This window comes from Zea mays, chromosome 9 (assembly GCF_902167145.1).
Source record: "Zea mays cultivar B73 chromosome 9, Zm-B73-REFERENCE-NAM-5.0, whole genome shotgun sequence".
In the NCBI taxonomy this organism is placed as follows: domain Eukaryota; kingdom Viridiplantae; phylum Streptophyta; class Magnoliopsida; order Poales; family Poaceae; genus Zea; species Zea mays.
In genome coordinates this window covers 159,740,706-159,752,982 of record NC_050104.1, presented here as the reverse complement: position 1 = coordinate 159,752,982, position 12,277 = coordinate 159,740,706, and positions in this window count along the sequence as shown.

The following is a 12,277-nucleotide window of genomic DNA, read 5'->3' as shown; positions in this document are numbered from 1 at the left end:
CATATTAGTCTTAGCGATTAAACATGCATCTAGATCGACATTCTCTTTAGTGAAATCAACTAAATAACGCTTTCTATCTAATACACCTTTAAAAGCTAATGAACCATCACTTCTTCTAAAGACAGATACATCAATATTTGTAAATAAACAATTATAGCCCATATGGCATAATTGACTTACAAAAAGCAAATTATAACCAAGCGATTCTACTAAAAATACATTGGAAATTGAATGATCAGTAGTGATGGCTATTTTACCCAACCATTTGACCTTGCCATGATTCCCATCTCCAAAGATAATCGTATCTTGGGAATCTTTGTTTTTGACGAAGGAAGTGAACATCTTCTTCTCCCCTGTCAAGTGATTTGTGCATCCGCTGTCAATAATCCAACTTGTGCCCCGGATGCATAAACCTGCAAGGTGATTTAAGCTTGGGATTTGTACCCAACTCTTGTTGGGTCCTCCAAGGTTAGTCACATAAGACTTTGGAACCCAAATGCAAGTCTTGCCTCTTTTGCACTTAGTCCCCACATTTCTAGCAACAACTTTATTATTTTTACACATAAGCACAAATGAAGCATCATAAGTATGATAAACCATAGTTGGACCATTAGTTGCATTTCTAGGCGCATGAGAAACAACATGATGAACATAACACCTATGTATATTCCTACCATGGACATGTGTAGAGCTAGATGATGCAAACACGACATGTGAATTAAAAACAACATCATGACGAGTAGGTAAAACAACATGATCATAACAACTATCATGATGAGCAACACTAGTGTCGGGGACCATAATTAGGGGTACCCTCAAGACGCCTAATTCTCAGCTGGTAACCCCCATCAGCATAAAGCTGCAAAGGCCTGATGGGTACGATTAAGTCAGGGATCAGTCCACACGAGTGACTCGATCACGCTTCACCCGAGCCTAGCCTCGGCCAAGGGCAGCCGACCTCGAGAGACTTCCGTCTCGCCCGAGGCCCCCTTTTTATGGCGGACACATCACCGGCTCGCCCGAGGCCTTGGCTTCGCTCAGAAGCAACCCTGACTAAATCGCCACACCGACTGACCAAGTTGCAGGGGCATTTAACGCAAAGGTGGCCTGACACCTTCATCCTGACACGCGCCCCCGGCAGAGCCGAAGTGACCGCCGTCACTCCACCGCTCCACTGGCCAGTCTGACAGAAGGACAGCGCCGCCTGCGCCACTCCGACTGCAGTGCCACTCGACAGAGTGAGTCTGACAGGCAGTCAGGCCTTGCCAAAGGCGCCACGGCGAACTCCGCTCCGCCCGACCCCAGGGCTCGGACTCGGGCTAAGACCCGGAAGACGGCGAACTCCGCTCCGCCCGACCCCAGGGCTCGGACTCGGGCTAAGACCCGGAAGACGGCGAACTCCGCTCCGCCCGACCCCAGGGCTCGGACTCGGGCTAAGACCCGGAAGACGGCGAACTCCGCTCCGCCCGACCCCAGGTGTCGGGGACCATAATTAGGGGTACCCTCAAGACGCCTAATTCTCAGCCGGTAACCCCCATCAGCATAAAGCTGCAAAGGCCTGATGGGCACGATTAAGTCAGGGATCAGTCCACACGAGTGACTCGATCACGCTTCACCCGAGCCTAGCCTCGGCCAAAGGCAGCCGACCTCGAGAGATTTCCGTCTCGCCCGAGGCCCCCTTTTTATGGCGGACACATCACCGGCTCGCCCAAGGCCTTGGCTTCGCTCAGAAGCAACCTTGACTAAATCACCACACCGACTGACCAAATTGCAGGGGCACTTAACGCAAAGGAGGCCTGACACCTCTATCCTGACACGCGCCCCCGGCAGAGCCGAGGTGACCGCCGTCACTCCACCGCTCCACTGGCCAGTCTGACAGAAGGACAGCGCCGCCTGCGCCACTCCGACTGCAGTGCCACTCGACAGAGTGAGTCTGACAGACAATCAGGCCTTGCCAAAGGCGCCACGGCGAACTCCGCTCCGCCCGACCCCAGGGCTCGGACTCGGGCTAAGACCCGGAAGACGGCGAACTCCGCTCCGCCCGACTCCAGGGCTCGGACTCGGGCTAAGACCCGGAAGACGGCGAACTCCGCTCCGCCCGACCCCAGGGCTCGGACTCGGGCTAAGACCCGGAAGACGGCGAATTCCGCTCCGCCCGACCCCAGGGCTCGGACTCGGGCTAAGACCCGGAAGACGGCGAACTCCGCTCCGCCCGACCCCAGGGCTCGGACTCGGGCTAAGACCCGGAAGACGGCGAACTCCGCTCCGCCCGACCCCAGGGCTCGGACTCGGGCCAAGACCCGGAAGACGACGAAACTCCGCCTCGCCCGACCCCAGGGCTCGAACTCCGCCTCGCCCGACCCCAGGGCTCGGACTCCGCCCTGGCCTCGGCTGAACGACTTCCGCCTCGCCCGACCCCTTGGCTCAGGCTCGGCCACGGCAACAGAAGGCAGACTCAACCTTGGCTTCGGAGGAAACCCCACGTCGCCCTGCCTAGAGCACAGACCGCCACGTCAACGGGAGACGCCATCATCATCCCACCCCGAATCGACTCGGGTCACGGAGGACAAGACCGGCGTCTCATCCGGCCAGCTCCGCCAGAGGGGCAATGATGGCGCTCCACAAGCTCTATGACGACGACGGCCCCCAGCTCTCTTACGGAAGCAGGACAACGTCAGCAGGGACTCGACCGCTCCAACAGCTGTCCCTCCATCGGGCTCCGCCGCACCTCCGACAGCCACGACATCACGCCAGCAGGGTGCCCAAATCTCTCCGGCTGCCACATTGGCATGTACCTAGGGCGCTAGCTCTCCCTCCGCTAGACACGTAGCACTCTGCTACATCCCCATTGTACACCTGGATCCTCTCCTTACGACTATAAAAGGAAGGACCAGGGCCTTCTCAGAGAAGGTTGGCCGCGCGGGACCGAGGACGGGACAGGCGCTCTCTCGGGGCCGCTCGCTTCCCTCACCCGCGTGGACGCTTGTAACCCCCCTACTGCAAGCGCACCTGACCTGGGCGCGGGACGAACACGAAGGCCGCGGGACTTCCACCTCTCTCACGCTCGGCTCCGGCCGCCTCGCCTCTCCCCCCTTCGCGCTCGCCCACGCGCTCGACCCATCTGGGCTGGGGCACGCAGCACACTCACTCGTCGGCTTAGGGACCCCCCTGTCTCGAAACGCCGACAGTTGGCGCGCCAGGTAGGGGCCTGCTGCGTGCTGACAAACAGCTCCCCGTCAAGCTCCAGATGGGCAGTCTCCAGCAACCTCTCCGGCCCGGGACGGTGCTTCGTTTCGGGACTCTCGAGTTCATGTCCTTCGACGGCAGCTACGACATGACACTTCTTCCACCGCCGCGCGACTACGACAACGGCGGCCGACAACCCGCCCGCCGGCGGCGGAATCGACGACGTCTTCCCCGCGCGGTGGAAGAGCAATATTCGGGCTCGCTCCGTTCTCTCCCCGCCGACGGAGGAGGAGGCGGAGCCGTCAAGGCCAGACGGGAGGCCGCGCTTCGTCGGCCGTCGAGCGAATCGACGCCCCCGACGCCCCGACGGAAGGCACGCCGGACGTCGACCTCGCGTTCGAGACGGAGGCGAGCGCCGTCCCCCCGCGGCATGCTGACCCCGAGCAAGAAGACGACGCCGGCGCGCTCGCGGAAAGCCTGCAGGACGTCGCCCTCGAACCAGAGATGACGGCGCAACCAGTCCCCGATGTGACTACGTCGCTCCTCGTCGACCAAAAGGTAACGACTAACTCCCATCTTGCGTCATTTCGACTCGGCCTCAACCCGCCAAACGACCTCGTTTTGGCGGGCGCTCTCATTGAGGCGAGTGCAACCCCACTGAGGTTCTGTATGCGGTCACCTTGGGACCGACTGACGAACGTCTCGACCTACGGGCCCTCTGGGTCCGAGGAAGATGACGATCCCAGCATCGGTTGGGATTTCTCCGGACTTGGCAACCCCAGTGCCGTGCGGGACTTCATGACCGCATGTGACTACTGTCTGTCCGACTGTTCCGATGGAAGCCGCAGCCTTGGCGACGAGAGCTGCGGCCCAGGCCTCGAATGTTTCCACATCGAGCTAGGGGATCCCACCGAAGGCAACCATCTTGGCATGCCGGAGGATGGTGATCTCCCTAGGCCGGTGCCTCGCGCCGACATCCCACGGGAGCTAGCTGTGGTCCCCGCTCCGGCGGGGGGTTACGACCCACAACTCGAGCAAGTCCGCGAGGCGCAGGCCAGGCTCAACGAGGGAACAGGAGCGCTTGGGCCGATCCGTCGGGACGTCGGACAGGCATTGGTGGGCCAACCCCTGGCCGGAGAAATACGTCATCTGCCCCAAGGTCTCCAGCACCGCGTCGCCAACGATGCCAGGATCAGGCCGCCGCCCGCATCCAGCGGGGTCGGTCAGAACCTGGCAACCGCAGCGATGCTCATCCGCGCGATGCCGGAGCCGTCAACCACCGAGGGTCGGCGAATCCAGGGAGAACTCAAGAATCTCCTGGAAGGCGCTGCGGCCCGGCGGGCCGAGAGCACTGCATCCCGGAGGCAAGGATATCCCTCGGAACCTCATGCCGCGACTTCCCGATTCATGCGGGAAGCCTCGGTCTACACCGGGCGCACGCGCAACACCGCGCCTGCGGCCCCGGGCCACCTCGGCAACGAGCACCATCGACGCGACCGTCGGGCTCACCTCGACGAAAGGGTGCGCCGAGGCTACCACCCCAGGCGTGGGGGGCGCTACGACAGCGGGGAGGATCGGAGTCCCTCGCCCGAACCACCCGGTCCGCAGGCCTTCAGTCGGGCCATCCGACGGGCGCCATTCCCGACCCGGTTCCGACCCCCGACTACTATCACAAAGTACTCGGGGGAAACGAGACCGGAACTGTGGCTCGCAGACTACCGCCTTGCCTGCCAACTGGGTGGAACGGACGACGACAACCTCATCATCCGCAACCTCCCCCTGTTCCTCTCCGACACTGCTCGCGCCTGGTTGGAGCACCTGCCTCCGGGGCAGATTTCCAACTGGGACGACTTGGTCCAAGCCTTCGCTGGCAATTTCCAGGGCACATACGTGCGCCCCGGGAACTCCTGGGACCTTCGAAGCTGCCGGCAACAGCCGGGGGAGTCGCTCCGGGACTACATCCGGCGATTCTCGAAGCAGCGCACCGAGCTGCCCAACATCACCGACTCAGATGTCATCGGCGTGTTCCTCGCCGGCACCACTTGCCGCGACCTGGTGAGCAAGCTGGGTCGCAAAACCCCCACCAGGGCGAGCGAGCTGATGGACATCGCCACCAAGTTCGCCTCCGGCCAGGAGGCGGTCGAGGCTATCTTCCGAAAGGACAAGCAGCCCCAGGGCCGCCCATCGGAAGAAGCTCCCGGGGCGTCTGCTCCGCGCAGCGCCAAGAAGAAAGGCAAGAAGAAGTCGCAATCGAAGCGCGACGCCGCCGACGCGGACCTTGTCGCCGCCGCCGAGTATAAGAACCCTCGGAAGCCCCCCGGAGGTGCAAACCTCTTCGACAAGATGCTCAAGGAGCCGTGCCCCTACCATCAGGGGCCCATCAAGCACACCCTCGAGGAGTGCGTTATGCTTCGGCGTCATTTCCACAGGGCCGGGCCACCCGCCGAGGGTGGCAGGGCCCACGATGACGACAAGAACGAAGATCACCCAGCAGGGGGGTTCCCCGAGGTCCGTGACTGCTTCATGATCTATGGAGGGCATGCGGCGAATACCTCGGCTCGGCACCGCAAACAAGAGCGCCGGGAGGTCTGCTCGGTGAAGGTGGCGGCGCCAGTCTACCTAGACTGGTCCGACAAGCCCATCACTTTCGACCGGGCCGACCACCCCGACCATGTGCCGAGCCCGGGGAAATACCCGCTCGTCGTCGACCCCGTTGTCGGCAATGTCAGGCTCACCAAGGTCCTGATGGACGGGGGCAGCTGCCTCAACATCATCTACGCCGAGACCCTCAAGCTTCTGCGCGTCGATCCGTCCTCCGTCCGGGCAGGCGCTGCGCCCTTCCACGGGATCATCCCTGGGAAGCGCGCCAGCCTCTCGGGCGACTCGACCTCCCAGTCTGCTTCGGGACACCCTCCAACTTCCGAAGGGAGACCCTGACGTTCGAAGTGGTCGGGTTCCGAGGAACCTACCACGCCGTGCTAGGGAGGCCATGCTACGCGAAGTTCATGGCCGTCCCCAACTACACCTACCTGAAGCTCAAGATGCCGGGCCCCAACGGGGTCATCACTGTCGGCCCCACGTACAAACACGCGTTCGAATGCGACGTGGAGTGCGTGGAGTACGCCGAGGCCCTCGCCGAGTCCGAGGCCCTCATCGCCGACCTGGAGAACCTCTCCAAGGAGGTCCCGGACGTGAAGCGCCATGCCGGCAACTTCGAGCCAGCGGAGACGGTCAAGGCCGTCCCCCTCGACCCCAGTGGCGACACCACCAAGCAGATTCGGATCGGTTCCGGGCTCGAACCCAAATAGGAAGCAGTGCTCGTCGACTTTCTCCGCGCAAACGCCGACGTCTTTGCGTGGAGTCCCTCGGACATGCCCGGCATACCGAGGGATGTCGCCGAGCACTCGCTGGATATTCGGGCCGGAGCCCGACCCGTCAGGCAGCCTCTGCGCCGATTCGACGAGGAGAAGCGCAGAGTGATTGGCGAAGAGATCCACAAGCTAATGGCGGCAGGGTTCATCAAAGAGGTATTCCATCCCGAATGGCTTGCCAACCCTGTGCTTGTGAGGAAGAAAGGGGGGAAATGGCGGATGTGCGTAGACTACACTGGTCTCAACAAAGCATGTCCGAAGGTTCCCTACCCTCTGCCTCGCATCGACCAAATCGTGGATTCCACTGCTGGGTGCGAAACCCTGTCCTTCCTCGATGCCTACTCGGGGTATCACCAGATCCGGATGAAAGAGTCCGACCAGCTCGCGACTTCTTTCATCACGCCGTTCGGCATGTACTGCTATGTCACCATGCCGTTCGGCTTGAGGAATGCAGGCGCGACGTACCAGCGGTGCATGAACCATGTGTTCGGCGAACACATCGGACGCACAGTCGAGGCCTACGTCGATGACATCGTAGTCAAGACACGGAAGGCTTCCGACCTCCTCTCCGACCTTGAAGTGACATTCCGGTGTCTCAAGGCGAAAGGAGTCAAGCTTAATCCTGAGAAGTGTGTCTTCGAGGTACCCCGAGGCATGCTCCTAGGGTTCATCGTCTCTGAGCGAGGCATCGAAGCCAACCCGGAGAAGATTGCGGCCATCACCAGCATGGGACCCATCAAGGACTTAAAAGGGGTACAGAGGGTCATGGGATGCCTCGCGGCCCTGAGCCGTTTCATCTCACGCCTCGGCGAAAGAGGTTTGCCTCTGTACCGCCTCTTAAGGAAGGCCGAATGTTTCGTTTGGACCCCTGAGGCCGAGGAAGCCCTCGGTAACCTGAAGGCGCTCCTTACAAAGGCGCCAGTCTTGGTGCCGCCAGCGGACGGGGAAACCCTCTTGGTCTACGTCGCCGCGACCACTCAGGTGGTTAGCGCCGCGATTGTGGTCGAAAGGCAGGAGGAAGGGCATACATTGCCCGTTCAGAGGCCGGTCTACTTCATCAGCGAAGTGCTGTCCGAGACTAAGATCCGCTACCCACAAGTTCAAAAGCTGCTGTATGCTGTGATCCTGACAAGGCGGAAGCTACGACACTACTTCGAGTCCCATCCGGTAACTGTGGTGTCATCCTTCCCCCTGGGGGAGATCATCCAGTGCCGAGAGGCCTCGGGCAGGATCGCAAAGTGGGCGGTGGAGATCATGGGCGAAACGATCTCGTTCGCCCCTCGGAAGGCCATCAAGTCCCAAGTGTTGGCGGATTTCGTGGCCGAATGGGTCGACACCCAACTACCAACGACTCCAATCCAACCGGAGCTCTGGACCATGTTTTTCGACGGGTCGCTGATGAAGACGGGGGCCGGCGCGGGCCTGCTCTTCATCTCGCCCCTCGGAAAGCACTTGCGCTACGTGCTGCGCCTCCACTTCCCGGCGTCCAACAATGTGGCCGAGTACGAAGCTCTGGTCAACGGATTGCGGATCGCCATCGAGCTAGGTGTCAGACGCCTCGACGCCCGCGGTGATTCGCAGCTCGTCATCGACCAAGTCATGAAGAACTCCCACTGCCGCGACCCGAAGATGGAGGCCTACTGCGATGAGGTTCGGCGCCTGGAAGACAAGTTCTTCGGGCTCGAGCTCAACCACATCGCTCGGCGCTACGACGAAACCGCAGACGAGCTGGCTAAGATAGCCTCGGGGCGAACGACAGTCCCCCCGGACGTCTTCTCCCGGGATCTGCATCAACCCTCCGTCAAGCTCGACGACGCGCCCGAGCCCGAGGTACCCTCGGCTCAGCCCGAGGTACCCTCGGCTCAGCCCGAGGTACCCTCGGCTCAGCCCGAGGTACCCTCGGTTCAGCCCGAGGCACCCTCGGCCCAGCCCGAGGTACCCTCGGCCCTCGAGGGCGGGGCATTGAACGTCGAGGAAGGGCAGAGCGGGGCCACGCCAGACCAGGATTGGCAGGCCCCGTACCTGCAATATCTCCGCCGAGGAGAGCTACCCCTCGACCAAGTCGAGGCTCGGCGGGTAGCGCGACGCGCCAAGTCATTCGTCTTGCTGGGCGACGAAGAGGAGCTCTACCATCGCAGCCCCTCGGGCATCCTCCAGCGATGCATCTCCATCGCCGAAGGTCGGGAACTGCTGCAAGAAGTACACTCGGGGGCTTGCGGCCACCACGCAGCACCCCGAGCCCTTGTTGGAAATGCTTTCCGGCAAGGCTTCTACTGGCCAACGGCGGTGGCTGACGCCACTAGAATTGTCCGCACCTGCGAAGGGTGCCAATTCTATGCGAAGCGGACACACCTGCCCGCTCAGGCTCTGCAGACAATACCCATCACCTGGCCCTTCGCCGTATGGGGTCTGGACCTCGTCGGTCCCTTGCAGAAGGCGCCCGGGGGCTACACGCACCTGCTGGTCGCCATCGACAAATTCTCCAAGTGGATCGAGGTCCGACCCCTGAACGGCATCAGGTCCGAGCAGGCGGAGGCATTCTTCACCAACATCATCCATCGCTTCGGGGTCCCGAACTCCATCATCACCGACAACGGCACCCAGTTCACCGGCAAAAAATTCTTGGATTTTTGCGAAGATCACCATATCCGGGTGGACTGGGCCGCCGTGGCTCATCCCATGTCGAATGGGCAGGTAGAGCGTGCCAACGGCATGATTCTACAAGGGTTCAAGCCTCGGATCTACAACGACCTCAACAAGTTCGGCAGGCGATGGATGAAGGAACTCCCCTCGGTGGTCTGGAGCCTAAGGACGACGCCGAGTCGTGCCACGGGCTTCACGCCGTTTTTCCTGGTCTACGGGGCTGAAGCTGTCTTGCCCACTGACCTGGAATACGGCTCCCCGAGGGCGAGGGCCTACACCGAACAAAGCAACCAAGCCAGCCGAGAGGAATCGCTGGACCAGCTGGAGGAAGCTCGGGACAGGGCCTTGCTACACTCGGCGCGGTACCAACAGTCCCTGCGACGCTACCACGCCCGAGGGGTCCGGTCCCGAGAACTCCAGGTGGGCGACCTGGTGCTTCGGCTGCGACAAGACGCCCGAGGGAGGCACAAGCTCACACCCCCCTGGGAAGGGCCGTTCGTCATCGCCAAAGTTCTGAAGCCCGGAACATACAAGCTGGCCAGCAATCAAGGCGAGATCTACGGCAACGCTTGGAACATCAAACAGCTACGTCGCTTCTACCCTTAAGATGTTTTCAAGTTGTTCATATACCTCGCACCTACGCAAAGTTTAGTTGTCAAGGAAGGGTCGGCCTAGCCTCGGCAAAGCCCGACCCTCCCTCGGGGGCTAAAAGGGGGGAGACCCCCTCTGCGTCGAATTTTTCCTCGAAAAAGAATCTCTTTTTAGCAGGATTTCTTTCGTACTTCTTGACTACTTCGGAAAGCGGATCCTGGAAACGACGAGGTACACGTAAGCAGCCAAGGCTGACCGAGCCGAGGGACTCCTACGCCTCCGGGATACGGATACCTCACTCGTCCCCTTCTGCGATAAGTAACTTGCGCTCGGATAAAGCGACTCCGTGGACCGAACGAGTCATCACGTTCGGAAGCTCTCCTGCCGAAGCAGTCCTTCAAGCTTTCTCGACTAAGTCGGCGACAGGGCCTCATGGACGGGTGAAAGTACGCGTAAGCGGCAAGGCCGACCGAGCCGAGGGATTCCCACGCCTCTGGGATACGGATACCTCACTCGTCCCTTCCGCGAAAAGCAGCTCTTGCTCACACAAACATCCCTGTTACCGACGAAGTCCAGATGCTCGAAACAGGAGGAAAAAAGACGCAGCTTCGCAAGCGTGGCGAGGGTGTGTTCTTCTGGCCTCGGCGGCCGCAGAAAGCACACGCTACAAGATGATATGATCCTGCAGGCTCGGGTCTTCACGCCGAGGGGAGCCATAGCACCCTCGGCATCGACGACGTCTTCAGCAATGCCCGACCCAGCCTCGGGCGGCGCCGCGGTCCAGGGGCTCCTCTGGGAATCCGGGCCGAGCAGGCGGATCAACCGGTTACCCCCGGGGCCTCGGTCAACCGGCTTCCAAGGGCGCCAGCCCGATCTGAGGCCTCGACTGACCAACTTTGGCGTCGGCTCCGCTGACGGACAACACGGCTAGGCTCCGGCCAACCAGGTTCCCCATTCTCGAGCCAACTCCGCCTCTGTTCATACTGATATCGCAACCCCCGGCCTCGGTCCACCGAAGGGCGGCCGAGGGGTCTCTTCAACTAAGCTAGAGGAGCCCCAGACAACAAGGCCGAACGGGCCGAGGGATTCCTACGCCTCCGGGATACGGATACCTCACCCGTCACCTTGACACGGGGCAACTCATGCTTGGTAAAGCGGTTCAGATAATCAAACAGGCGAGACTTAGTGCTCGAAAATGAGGAAAAAACACGGCTCCGTGCCGAAATTACATACACGTTCAGGCCTCGACAGCCACAATGAACGAACTCACTGGCATTCGAAGTGCCATTACAAACGGAACCCCGGTTCCCCCTCCGCAGGCACGAACAACCCCACTCCGAGGGGGAAGGCCTGCGGAGCAACGGAAGGCCGACGAACGGCGCGCCGTCACCTGCTCCAGCAGTGGCGACGACGGCAACTTCTGCTCCGGGGGGCCGAACAGCGGCAACGCTGACCTCAGGGTGGATGCCGCCGCCAGGAGGCCCCCGCCCGTGCCAAAACTCGTGAGGCAAGGACGGGCAGAAGGCCGTAGAAGTTGGAGGTCAGCCCGTGGCCGGTCCCGGCCGCCGCGCCGGCGGAAGAACCTCTTCCGGCTGCCGTGGCAGACGCCGACGCCGCAAGTGGCCCCGAAGCCACTCGCGGCTGAAGACCAGGCACGCTGCAGCTGCCGGACGCCACGGGCAATGCCCGCTTCTCCCCCCATCACTGAGTGAAGGAGCGGGCCACCGCCCACGCAGGGGCCGACCCCAACTCGGCACTCTCCCTTCCCCAGCCTTGGTGATGAAAATCCTTGAGGCTGAGGAAGGGGCAGAGGCCGCAGCCCGGCTCGCTTTCCCCCATCGTCAAGCTGGAGGTCGCCATCTCGGGTGACCGCCAGTGAAGGGGTACGACCGGGCTGCGTGATGAAAATCCTTGAAGCCGAACGATGGCTGAGAGGTACCAACTCCCATGGAGTTGCGTTCCTCCAACGAGGAGGCGGAAAGGCGGCGGATACCCCCCATCCGGGGGCTTGGAAGACGGGAAGACCCGACGCTTAAGGGAGGAAGAAGACATGGTTGCCTTACGAAAGGAGTCTCCCTCCTTTTAAAGGCAACTCCCCCTACGTGCGCCCCTAGGCGCCGCGGGCCGAGTCTTCTCCAACACGCTCCAAGGCCCTCCCCTGCGACTCGGGGGCTGGGTCCCGCATGTCATGCAAGCCGGCTCAGGGCAGAAGAAGCCAAACCGCCGCGCATGATGCGCACGACCGTCCAGCGGTTACAGGCGACCCCCCATTTCCGCCCAGACCAACGGGCAGAAGGGGCGGGCAGCCATGCAGGCGGCATGCAACCGCGCCAGATGGACGCGCTTCTCCGACTCCTGACACGCCAGCCTGGAACCCAGGCCCACGCGTCGGTCAAAGCAACCGAAAGTGGGCCGGCAGTAATAGCGGTGGCAGGCGGGCGGGCGCAGCGGTCACGTCGTCAGCCAGGCTCACGTCCCATCCTGAG